General features: G+C 32.6%; 1 long non-coding RNA gene across 5 annotated transcripts in view; it reads left to right on the top strand.

Moving 5' to 3' along the window:
- Positions 1-2,457: 2,457 nt before the first annotated feature.
- The window catches only part of LOC144307047 (uncharacterized), a 108,210-nt gene continuing 97,369 nt past the window's right edge, over positions 2,458-13,298 (top strand). For all 5 annotated transcript variants that reach the window (XR_013374111.1, XR_013374033.1, XR_013374061.1 and 2 more), the window contains exon 1: positions 2,458-2,636. This is a non-coding gene — a long non-coding RNA (uncharacterized LOC144307047). The remainder of the gene's footprint in view (positions 2,637-13,298) is intronic.

Raw genomic sequence — 13,298 nt, 5'->3', positions numbered from 1 at the left:
ACCTCCACCTCAGGCTAGAGCTGTGTTTCCCAGTTTCCTACAATATTTGATTTTGTTATTAATAACACTGTTGGGGAAAATTCTTGCCCTTTGTTCTAAGTTCACCCAGCCACCTCTATGAACAACATTGCTAATTTTTATGACCTTCTCCACTCTGGTAAAGACTGTCCCCTTCACTTATTTTGTCATGGGGTGGGATGACAGAGCGGTCCCAGAACACTGAAAATGCCTGCTGTTCTTAAGCAAAAATGGAAATTTTTCATTAACAAATACCCCTTAACTTTCTGGCTTTTTTTTTTTTTAAGATTTTATTTATTCATAGAGACACACACAGAGAGAGAGGCAGAGACACAGGCAGAGGGAGAAGCAGGCTCCATGCAGCAGAGCCTGACGCGGGACTCGATCCAGGGTCTCCAGGATCACACCCTGAGCTGCAGGCGGCGCTAAACCGCTGTGCCACCAGGGCTGCCCAACTTTCTGTATTCTAAAGTACTAAAATGTTTTTTTGCCAGATATGCCAAATTTTATACTGGTTTTTGAGAAGAGAATCATGACCTCTTTACTTCTCCTAAATGGATTCCCTTATTGTTTTGCAAATATTTACTTATTGCATTTATGTGCCAGACACAGTACCATAGGGATTTGTGCATAAGTCTCAGGTGTTGCTCTTTCCCATGTGGATATTTTCCTAAGTCTCAGATATGTAGGATACAGTTATGCACTTAGAATAAGTAGTGAGATTTTTATATGGCAATGGAAAGATTTATTTCTTGATCTGAGCATATATTTGCTCTTTGGTAAGATACTATGAAATTTTATTTATGATGAAAAAGTATATAAAAAGGTATTTTATTGTATAAAATAAACCATGAATAAAATTACAGGGTTTTAGAGATGATATTAATAACTGGTCTTCATCTGAATATTTTATAAATAAGCAAATTAAGATGATAGTGATAGAACCAGGTTTCTGGGACATACAGATAATTAAGTGAGCTGTCATAAGATCCTTTGATTCTTACATTTCCCTCCAGTTTTTTTTTTTTTTTCTTTTTGGTCTAAATATGAAAATATATAATTTTCTTCTTAAACATTTAAAATATGAAAAATAATCATTTATTTATAAACATGTCTGATTACTATAAATTTTTTACATTGTTTTCAAGAAAATTTTCCTAAAATCTGCTAAGAAGTATGATAATAAAATATCAGAATATGCTAGGAAGAAAAGTCTTCCTTGTTTTTTAAAAAATAGTTTTTTTCCAGGTCAAATAATGTTAACACTGATTATTTACTTATAATTATTTAAATTAAAAAATTGAAAACAAATAAATCCTGGGTTAAAAGTTGATGTCTATAAAAAAGCACTGCTATTTCTGAGTTTGTAAGTAAATGTGTGTGTCTCTATGCATATAGCCATTTATTATTAAAAATACACTTTAATAATTTCATAATTATTATTAATAATGTTTATATTTTAGTGACAACACATATAGTTATCTTTGATACTTTTAAAATAGCTTCAGAAATCTACAAAATTGTGCATATCCACAATGGGGAGTGAAGATATTGAATCATTTTGGGTTATGTAAGTGTTAATATATATGCTCAAATTAACTTCAGATTACATAGGTCCTGTTTCACTCTAGTGTGAATATTTTCAGAATTACTTAAATGTCACCTTAAAAGCAAAAAATCTAGTAACTGCCACGTGAATGGAGTCACCATGGAAACATTAGCATTTATGTTGTTCGGTAGAACTGTCTAAATTGTGGCCTGGCAACTTGTGAAAAAGATTTCAGAGTGACAAAATATATGTTTCTTTATATATCAAGAAATCTAGGTTTGCTTTGCTATGGTACCAGTAACAAACAATAAAATACACAACGAAGTATGCTAGGAGCTACTCTGTATACAGAGTAATTGTAGGATCTTACATCTATATTGCAATTACAATTCAAATTTCCCTGGAATTGTGATTGGTGGAGGGTTCTTCACTTAGGTTTTATATGAATCCACACTACAATGATGAGGAAAAGGATGTATAATTAGAAAAGAAAGCACTGCTTCTAGCTTTCAATTTTAAAATGAGAATTACACTTAGAACTCCCCATAGTTTTAAATACAGTGCCACCATTTTATTACTTGAATTAGTTAATAATAACTAGCAAGAATTTTGATCGATCAAAAATTATTTTATATTAGTCCTAGATGGTAAAGGATATCTCAAGTCTCTCAATGGACCAAAATATATTATTTTGCATATATTATGTAAACTAAAATAACCATATGAAACATACTAGAATTGTTTTATTCTCCATGTTTTATAGAAAACCTCCATGTTTTATAGAAACTGAAAAAACTAATACTATGTTTCATCAGCCCCTTTGTTGATAAGGTTTGGGATATTGAATTCTTATCTACCAGTTAAATGTATTTACAGATTAGAAGGCAGAAATTCTAAGACTGTTAACAGTTGTCATTGCCTACCAAACTCATGGATTTCCATCAGCAGTTTCTAAAATTTATGCTAATAAGATTAATATCCTGGATTTAATGAAACAGTGTCTATAGAGAGATCTGAGATCTGGCATAAGATCTGAGAAATAGGTCCCTGTACTTTTGGAAATTCTAAGGTACGTGGACTAGGACATGATTTTCCCACTTTTAATAGTTTTTATAAGCTCTACATTAAATTTCCGTATTAAATTTCTCTCTGATTGCTCACCCATCAGAGTTTTTATATCCTCTTCCAAATTCATTAACTATCTATTTGTAAAATATTAATTTAACTATACCTTAATGAAAATGCAAAATATAAAAATAAACTATCCCTAGAGTGATAAGTTTAGAAGAATTCATGTTTTTCTCTTGGAAAAGACTTTTTTATTTAAACTATTATGTAAATATAAATTTTAGTAGCCTTTGTTTCTTAGTGAAAGCTTTTCATAGTGCAGAGGGAGGCATTTTCATATGCTTACCACCAGGAAGATATTTTTACGGTTGAAAACCAGCAACTAGATAACCTTTTGAATTGCACTTAGAGTGTCTTCAGAGGAGAATACTATACAACAAGTGCATTTTAAGTGTGTCCCTGTATTACTTATATCATGATGCTTAGGAGAAAAAAAAATTAAAATTTTCATTCTAAATGTCTATCAACTCACCTACTATTGATACTTTCTGTCACAGAGTAATAGTATAAAGTTGTTGTTCACTTGTAAATAGGTATGTAAATAGTATATTGACTTTGAAAATTATATTTAAGAAATATGTGAGCTTTAATAGGAAAAAAATCTACAATAATTTATATTCTTTATTTTTTTAAAGTTTTAGAATAAATTTATTCCATTATATGGTCTAAATTATCCTTTCAATATTATTTCTCACAATTTCTCTGTGCTCATTCTATTTTTTTTAATAAATTTATTTTTTATTGGTGTTCAATTTACCAACATACAGAATAACACCCAGTGCTCATCCCGTCAAGTGCCCCCCTCAGTGCCCGTCACCCATTCACCCCCACCCCCCACCCTCCTCCCCTTCCACCACCCCTAGTTCGTTTCCCAGAGTTAGGAGTCTTTATGTTCTGTCTCCCTTTCTGATATTTCCCACACATTTCTTCTCCCTTCCTTTGTATTCTTTAGATGATCATATGTAAGCCCCGGATGTAAAATTTTGTTCTCTAGTATTATCATACACTCAAGTCTCCAAACATTTCTTTTTAAAGATTTAATTTATTTATTTGAGAGAGAGAGAGGGTGTGTGTGTGTGTGCATCATGCATGTGAGAGAGGGAGCATGAGGAAGAGAGCATGTACAAGCTGGGAGGGGAAAGGACAAAGGAAGGACAAAGGAAAAGGGAAAAGGAGCCTGCCTTCTCATCAGGGAGCCAGCTGTGTGGGTCTTGGGCTGATCCTAGGACCCTCAGGCAATCATGACCTGAACCTAAGGCAGAAGCTTTATTCACTGAGCCACTCAGGCCCCCAGCCACCCCACGTAAGTGTACCTAACAGAATTTCTTCCATTTTCCACCTTGAACTATGTAATATTAAAACTTTAGGTTCAAATTTCTTCACAAATTATATCTACTGCTTAATTTCTGGAGGCCTTCCCAAATCAATTACAAATGCTGGAATTTGGTCTATAAGACCAACTGCATCACTGTAGCTTTCTATTTAGTGTGTATCAATAAAATTGGATAGTAGAATTTTCTTACAAAAGAAAGAAAATGAAGAGTGGCACTGTGGATTATAAAAGCATGGTTCCTGAATGGGAAACATGTTAGATTTTATCTTTTGAGCAATAACATGACTGCATCTGGCATCTCTAATGTTCTCATGTGAATTTTTCTAATAATGCAGCTTCCTTTCAGAAAGTGAATTGACATATTGTGTTTTCTTAGAAATTTTGAACATTAGAGAAGTGGGTAATATTTTTTAAAAATTCTGGCAATGTTTTTAGGTTAATTACTTGCATCTAATCTTCAGAATTAAGCAAAATAAAATGAAGTTTTAGCAACCCACTATTATTGGGTCATAACATAGCATGCATATTATTATGTGAATCATTTTGTTTAAAATTTATAAATTTAACTTATCTTTATATCATTCATCATGGCATTAATATAGGCCTGGATATATATATGGATGACTATATCTGTATATTATATAATATTTATTTTCTATAGTACTTAAAATATGAGAGTAGAATTTTTATTTTATTTAGCATACTTTATGCAAAGTCCATTGTAGCATCATCCCATAAATACATTATGAATGAATAAATAAACTATGGATGTCTGTATATTCTATATATGATATTTTTTTTCTAAATTCTATGAATATAATATGAGCAAAATAGTTGATCCCTGATTCCACAAAGCTTGAATCAACTGAGGGTAGACTTTCAATCAAGCTAGAAATCCTCTTTTTTTTAATTCCCCTCTAAATTGGAAAGTAAAAAATGATACTGATGCTTCTAGGGAAAAAATGGAGTAAAGTGGATCAAACAAACAAAAATGAGGAAAAAAATCAATATATTGGACAAGAAGTAATGACAGAATAATCCCATAAAAATGGGAAACTAACATGGCAAGTCTACTATTATTTGTCCCTACAGCCTTGATGGATTTTCTAAACTAAGGAAAAAAGTGAAACTGCCTGAGTTGAAGAGAACAAACTGACAGACTGAGAGGAAAAGTCAAGTAGAATTCACAGAAAAAATACTAGAGAGCAGAAAGCTGCCAAGAGGGATACATTGTGAGAATTGTATAGAGTCCTTCACAAGTATTGCACAGAGTGCTGACCAGTATGTTCACGTAGAAAATAGCTCAAGTGGTGAAACAATCATCTGAGAGGATTAAAAGTGCCATCTTATGTCTTATACAAGCATGGGCTAGAACTTGTTCCCACCAAGCAGATGAGTTATGCTCAGAATTCAGGGACCACTGGACCTGGTACTCAGGAGGTCCTGCCTCAGTACTAGGGAATAATTTGTTCTAATATAAATGCTGCACTGCCCTAACAAAATTTCTTAAAGTAAAACCTAAAAGAATCAAAATTATTTTATTGACTTAACTGAATTCAAGGAAAAACCCAACAAAGGATAGGTAGGAAAGGATGATTCATAGATAAGTAGATAGGAATAAAAAATATCTGATACCCAATCATGGAAAATCACAATGTCTATCATCTGATAAAAAATTATAAGGCATGCAAAATCCAGAAAAATATAACCCATAGTTAGGGAGGGAAAAAAAATCAACCATCAACCAACCAAAATTGATACAAAATCTATACAGATATTCAAATAACCAGAATAGTAAAATGAAAAGTTATCATAATAGTATTCCTAATGTTCAAAAATAAACAGATATATAAAAAGTGTCAAATTGGAATTCTTAGATATGGAAGCTATGATGTTGGAAATTAATAATACACTGGTGTGGTTAACAGCTGAATTTATATTGTGGACAAGAAGAGAATTGAATTTGAAGGCATAGCAATGAAAAGAAAAAGAGGACAAAAAGTAACTTGCAAAATACAAAGAATTTGAGTTAACTGTGAGAACATTTTAAGATCTTCACTATATGTGCAAATAGAGTCCCCAAAGGAAAAAAGAGACTGGAGAGGATGTCATAATAATATTTGAGAAATTAGTGACAATTTTTCTAATTTGATGAAAACCATTAACCAGCAGATGTGAAAAGTTCAACATTTCCAAGCCTGAAGAAAATTAAACGAAATCTTATCATAATCAAACCACTCAAAAGCTGTGGAAAAGAAACAAAAATATTTAAAGTAGGGACAAAAGACATGTTACCTAGAGGACAAAGACAAAAATTATAGATTTCATATTGGAAAGAACACAGATGAGAAGGAAGTGGAACAATATCTTTAAAGTCAAGAAAAAAATCTATCAACCTAGAATTCTGTGTCTGAAAGAGTTATGTATTAAAAGAGAAAAAATCCCAATGATTGGTAATACTATCTCCAACAAAAATATTATTTAAATTTCAAGATGCAATAAAGACATATAAAACTTATAGAATTCATCCTCAACAGACCCATATCATAGGTATAGGTAGTCTGTCAGGCAGAAGGAAACTGACATATCAATATGTATTAGCATGAAAAATATTAGAAACAGTAAATATAGGTTTGAATATAAAACATTTCCTTCCTATTTAAATATTTTTAAAAATATTGACTATTTAAACACAATAATAACAATATATAGTCAGGATTACAATATATATGTTGTATATATGTCATATAGATATATTACATATGTATAGTTTATATATATTATAAGACCATCATAGCATAAAGTATGTTAAGGAAGAAATAAAAATATTTTTAAATTCTTACGTGTGAAATGTATCATTTGAAAATAGACTATGATAAGTTAAAAGTATTATAAACATTAAAGCAGTCCCTTTATAACAAAACATTTATATACAAAAAATAAAATGTAATCATAAAATATATTCAATTCAAAAAATTTAAAAAATACTCAATTCAAATCAGAAAATTATCATAAAAAGAACAAATAGAATAGATCGAACAAATAGAAAGAAATAGCAAAATGGCACACTTAAATCTAACCTTATGAATAATCAGTTTAAATATAAATGGTGTTAACATCCCTATTTAAAAAACAGGTATGATTAGATTGGCAGGCAATGACGGTGGGAAGGAGGACTAGACCTAATTAAGTACTGCTTATGGAAACACACCTTGAATAAAGATGATAGGTTGAATTTAAAAAATGAGAAAGACATACCGTACTGACAATTGTTAAATAAAGTTGAGTGTCATATTACCATCATTCAAAGTAGGTTTCAGAACAAAGACAATTGTCAGAGATGAAGATAATTTCATAGTGATCAAGGAGTCAAATTCAAGAGAAAATAATAAATCTAAATATTTATATGGCTATATTCATATGGAACAAAAACAGATCTGCAAGGAGAAACAAATACATATTTATAGATGACGATTTCAATACGTTTCCTTCAAAAGATTATACAGAAGTCCACAAAAATTATAGTTGGAATTACATACCTATTAGTGAAAATAAAATTTCTGATACTAGTGCCTAAAACTAGTAAACAAAAAGTTAGCAAGAAGATAGAAGTACTGAGCATTATAAACCAACTGTACCCAACTGATATTTATGGACTATACTATGAGGCCAGCATTACTCTGGTACCAAAATCAGACAAACATATTATAGGAAAAGGAAATAACAGATCATTAACTGACAGAACATAGCTATAGGGGAACCTGGGTGACTCAGTGGTTGAGCATCTGCCTTTGGCTTGGGTTGTGATCTCAGGGTCCTGGGATCAAGTTTACATAAGGCTCCCCATGAGGAGCCTACTTCTCCCTCTGACTATGTCTCTGCCTCTCTATGTCTCTCATAAATGAATGAATAATTAATTTTTTTAAAAGAACATAGTTATAAACATTATGAATAAAATTGTAATGAATATGTGCAACACTGAACAGTACAAAATACTCCTGAGAGAAAGGAAAGACATAAATGGAGAGATATACCTTGTTGAAGTGTTAAAAGACTTAAAACTGTAAAGATACCAATTTCTTCCAAATTGTTCTTTAGTAGAGGTCTATATACCTTTCTGTGTAAATAGAGATAGTAAATTTTCTGGGATTTTTTCAAATCACTCAGTCTCTATCACAATTAAATTTACTCCTCTGGAGCAAGAAAGTAGCCATACATGGTAGGTGAATAAATGCCATGGCAGTGCTTCAGTGAAACTTTGTTTACAAAAATAGACTACTGATGTAGTTTGGCTAGAAAGTTTTAGTTCATCAATTCCTTATCTCATCCCTGGTAGTTTGTCAATTCCTTATCAATTTCAACAGCACCACTTCCAAAATCTCAAAAAACTTTCCATGGGCACTTTTAATGAAAATTGAAAAGCTAATTTTAAAATTAATTTGGAAATGCAAAGAACTTAGAAGAGCCATAACAACTCTTAAAAATGATAATGATGGTGACCAATCACTGCTTCATTTCCACTCTTATTATGAAACTACAGTAAACAAGCCAATATGATATTGTCAATATAGACAAGTAGAAAAATAGAACAGAAGAGAGGTGAAAGATTGTGGTCACCAATTACGACGTGGGAGTTGAGGGTTTCCTTTACACCAACCAGTAATTATCCTACACCAGCTAGATGTCCTACAACTTAACTCAATTTTGACACTCCTTACCCTGGGCTAGCATCAGAATCCACAAATTCTAGGCTCTATCCCACAAAGCTGTACCTCCCACACATATTTCTCATACTTCTGTCACCAGTTGCCAGTCACAAGTGCATCACCTGTCCTTCTGATCCACCAGCTATAGATCCAATAGATAGAAATTTCCAGTGCCCCCCTCCTTGGGTTTGATTAGTTTGCTAGAGCAGCCCACATAACCCAGAGAAACATTTCACTCACTAGATTACCAGTGTATTATAAAAGGATATAACTTAGTAATGGCGAAATGGAATAGATGAATAGAACAAGTTGAGGTGAAAGAGTGTGGAGAACTTCCATGCCCTTTCCTGCAAAATCTCCATACAGTCAACAACCAGAAGTTCTCCAAATTCTCCTCTTTTGGGTTACAGGGCAGTCTCCATAAAATTGGTACGGTTGATTAAATTACTGGCCAATGGCAACTGCTTCACCATCCAGCTTCCCTTCCGTCCCTGGAGGCCAGGGGTGGGACTCTAAGCTTCAATCTTCTACTTATAAAGTTGGTTCCCCTGACAACCAGCCATCATGGAATTCAAAAGCTAATTTATTAACTTTGCTATTCTCATTTTCTAGAAAATTTCTAAAGCTTTAGGAGCTCTGTGGCAGAAATGGGAAGGAAACTGAATACATATTTCTTATTATAAATTACAATATCACTAAAGTGTTGTCTTAGTCCATTTTGGTGGGCTGTAACAAAAATACCACAAATTGGGCAGCTTTTAAACAATATAAATGTATTTCTCATGGTTCTGGAGGCTGGGAAATCCAAATCAAGGTGTTGGGCAGATTAAGTGTCTGCTTCCTGGTTCAGAGATGGTAGTCCCCTTGCTATAATCCCACATGGTGGAAGGGTCCAAGGATCTCTCTGGGGTCTCTTTTATAAATTTCATTCATAAAGGTTCCACCCTCCTGACTCAATGAACTCCCCAAAGCCCTACCTTCTATCACATTGGAGATTAGGTTTTAACAATGCATTCTTTTTTCCTTTTTTTTTTAAACAATGCATTCTTGAAGGGACACAGAGATTTAGTCTAGAGCACAGGTCTATATTAGACATTTATATGTATAGATAAATGATTTCTGAAAAAAATGATTGAAGGCAATTTAGTGAGGAAAGAACAGTCTTTCCAACAAGAGTTGCCAGAACAATTATCCAGATGCATATACCATCATCCATATACAAAAAATAAACTCATATCCATATCTTGCTTCATATGCAAAAAATTAACTAAAAATATATTATAGGCCTAAAAGAAAATAATACAAAGTAAAATAAAACTTTCAGAAGTAAGCATAGGAGGTAATTGTTATGCTTTTGAGTTAGACAAATAATTTTTAAATATAGCAAAAGCATAATCCATGGACTTATAAATCAAAATTCATGAAAGTTAAACATGATAGTAATGATAATGATGACTTCTGTTCTTTGAAATATACTCTTAGGAAAATAAAAAGACAAGGTACAGACTAGAGAACATATCTGAAATTCATATCTGATAAGAGGCTTATATTCAAAATATGTAAAAAACCTGAACAATAAATAACAAAACAGGTCATATAGAATGGTCAAACTATTTGAACAGATATTTCACTAAAGAAGATATGCAAGTGACAAGTATGTGGAAAGATACACAATATTATTAGTCCATGAGGAAACACATATTACAATCACAAGGAGATACCTTCATTTGCCTGTGAGAATGGCTAACATTAAACTATAAAAAGTGTTGTTGAGTTAGTGGACCGTATGGAACCCTCATGAATTGCTAGAGGAAATGCAAAATGGTACAATCACTCTGAAAAACAGTTTGTCAGCTTCTTAAAAAGTTGAACATGTGGGATCCCTGGGTGGCGCAGCGGTTTGGCGCCTGCCTTTGGCCCAGGGCGCGATCCTGGAGACCCGGGATCGAATCCCACGTCGGGCTCCCAGTACATGGAGCCTGCTTCTCCCTCTGCCTGTGTCTCTGCCTCTCTCTCTCTCTCTCTGTGACTATCATAAATAAATTAAAAAAAAAAAAAAAAAAGTTGAACATGTACTTAACCATGTTTACACATTCCATTCCTGGGTATGTATCTAAGAAAAAAGAAATTCACAGGATTACCTATAATAGCTATAAATTGTTTTTTTTTTTCAAGCCAAGTAATTTTATTTTATTTTTAAATTTTTTAAATTTTATTTTTTTGGAATTTTTAAATTTAAATTCAATTTGACAACATATAGAATAACACCTAGTGCTCATCCTACTAATGCCCTCATTAGTGCCCATCACTAAGTTAGCTATAAGTTCTTATAAACAAACTTGAATCAAATCCAAATGTTCATGGACAGGGAAATGGATTAAAGCTGTGGTATACCCATTCAATGGGACATTATTACAGAAATAGAAGTGAATGTACGCAAAAATATAGATGAATTACAAAATAAGTACCTAAAGTGAAAGAAGATAGACCAAAAAGTGTACACAATGTGTAATTTAGTTCTCTAAACTACTGAAAAATTCTATTTAGTCTACAGTGATGAAATGCAGTTCAATGATTGCCTTCTGGGGACTCAGAATAGGCAGGTGGAAAGGATGATAAATGGGTTCCAGGAAACTTTGGAAGGTGATGGAAATGTTTTATTTCATTTTTTGTGATGATGGATTCTGTGTAGGTGTGTATGTGCGTGTGTGTGTAAATTAGGCACCAATCATGTGGTAGGCACTTTATAAAAGTAATCTCATTTAACACCTGACCAACCCCCAAGAAATCTTTAAGTGGCATCATGACATTCATTTTACTAACAAAGAAAGAAACTCAGAAAAGTCACAGTTGCAAGGTTTACATATATAAAAACATATTTAATTTTATCCTTTAAATATGTGTAGTTTATTATATGTTAATTACCCCTCGATAAAACAGTTGAAAATTATATGTGAGCAGAACTAAATAATGTTTCACATGATCAGAGGATAAGAAATATATTAGAAGTACACAGGCATAGCTAAGCTTAGACATAAACATGAATGTAGGGTAGACAAGCAAAGTCAGGTAAAGGTAACATGCAGAAATGGCAAGGGAGGGGCACCTGGGTGGCTCAGATGGTTAAGCGTCTGGCTTTTGATTTCAGTTCAAGTCATCATCTCAGAGTTACAAGATCAAGTCCCACATCAGGCTATGGCAATATGTGGCATAAACATGGCAAAGTGTGACCATCCTACTCTCTTTCATCATATTACTTGGGGATTACTATTGAACAGAGCATGGAATATGAGTATCTAGAAAAAGGGCTGGAGGAACATGTTCTTAAGTTACATAAAAACTTAATACTGTTTGGATATCTAGTGTTTAAGTTATTTTAATTAATCAAGTTTGGAGAAACACACAACCCTATGCAGCAGAATTGGAGAATTTGAGAAGTGCGCCATATTCTTAAGTACCCCAATGGAGAGTGACTACTCTTTAGAAGATACATTGCTCTCATAGTAAAGCACGCTTTGGGCTAAAACCTTTGTTTTCAAGTACATCGATGATATGACTCAAGCTGTTCTGTAATTGCCTGATTTCAGGATTGTTTTTCACTGATGTGACCAAATCTTTCCAAAGTAACATGTAATGGAAAGTTGAAAAGTGTTGCAGTCCTATAATAGATAGGTTACAAGTAATTACCAGAATGAGTCACCATTCCAGATAGTGAGTAGCATTGATTTTTAGTCCGTTAAGGATTTATTCTTTTCTTTTCATTTAATATCTGAAAATCTTCAATAAAGAGATGGAGCTATTTAATCATAGGCCTTTAAGACAATGACATATGGGATAAATGAATCCCTTATCCTTTTAAAATATATTTAAAAAACATGGGGCTGGAGACAAACTTATAATACCTTTTTAATTCTATCAAGATGTCAACAATACTTTGGGGTGAAAATGCTTCATATTATTGTTAAAACTGTAGAAAGATCTATAGATAGATTGGTGTCAAAATTAAAAGTGAGCTACATACAACCATTTTATCCTGTTATTAATGTTTTATTAAATTTTGCAACTATTTTCATATGAATGATAAAGCCAGGAGACCTACTCTACAGAATCAAGATAGGCTGACTTGCTTCTAGTTTTGTTCTCTAAACTATGTCTTCTTATGATGTAAATATTCTTTATGATGAAAATATGTCTAGGTGCAGACATAGAGGTGAGGAGCATGCTCCCTAATTGATGGAAATCATTATAAAATAGACTATTATTTTTTCAACTAGTATGTTTAAGATTATCTTTAATATTTTATATAAACAATTTGAAACATTTTTTTCCTTTTACACTTAAAGCAGCAGTTTGTATGCCTGCGTACACTATTGTTATATATATATATATATTAGTTAGGTAATCAGGGAATGCTGAAGTACTTACAAACAACAAACATTTATCCCACAGCCCTAATGCCAGGCATTATGTTAGCCACTAGAATATTGACAAATATTGACGAATAAAGACAAAGTCTCTTTCCCAAAGGAACTTGCTGGAAGTGTTCTGTGGTGATTAAAATAAA

This window comes from Canis aureus, chromosome 1 (genome assembly GCF_053574225.1).
Source record: "Canis aureus isolate CA01 chromosome 1, VMU_Caureus_v.1.0, whole genome shotgun sequence".
Lineage (NCBI taxonomy): Eukaryota > Metazoa > Chordata > Mammalia > Carnivora > Canidae > Canis > Canis aureus.
The sequence above is the reverse complement of the archived record's forward strand: the minus strand, read 5'-3'. Positions and strand labels throughout refer to the sequence as shown.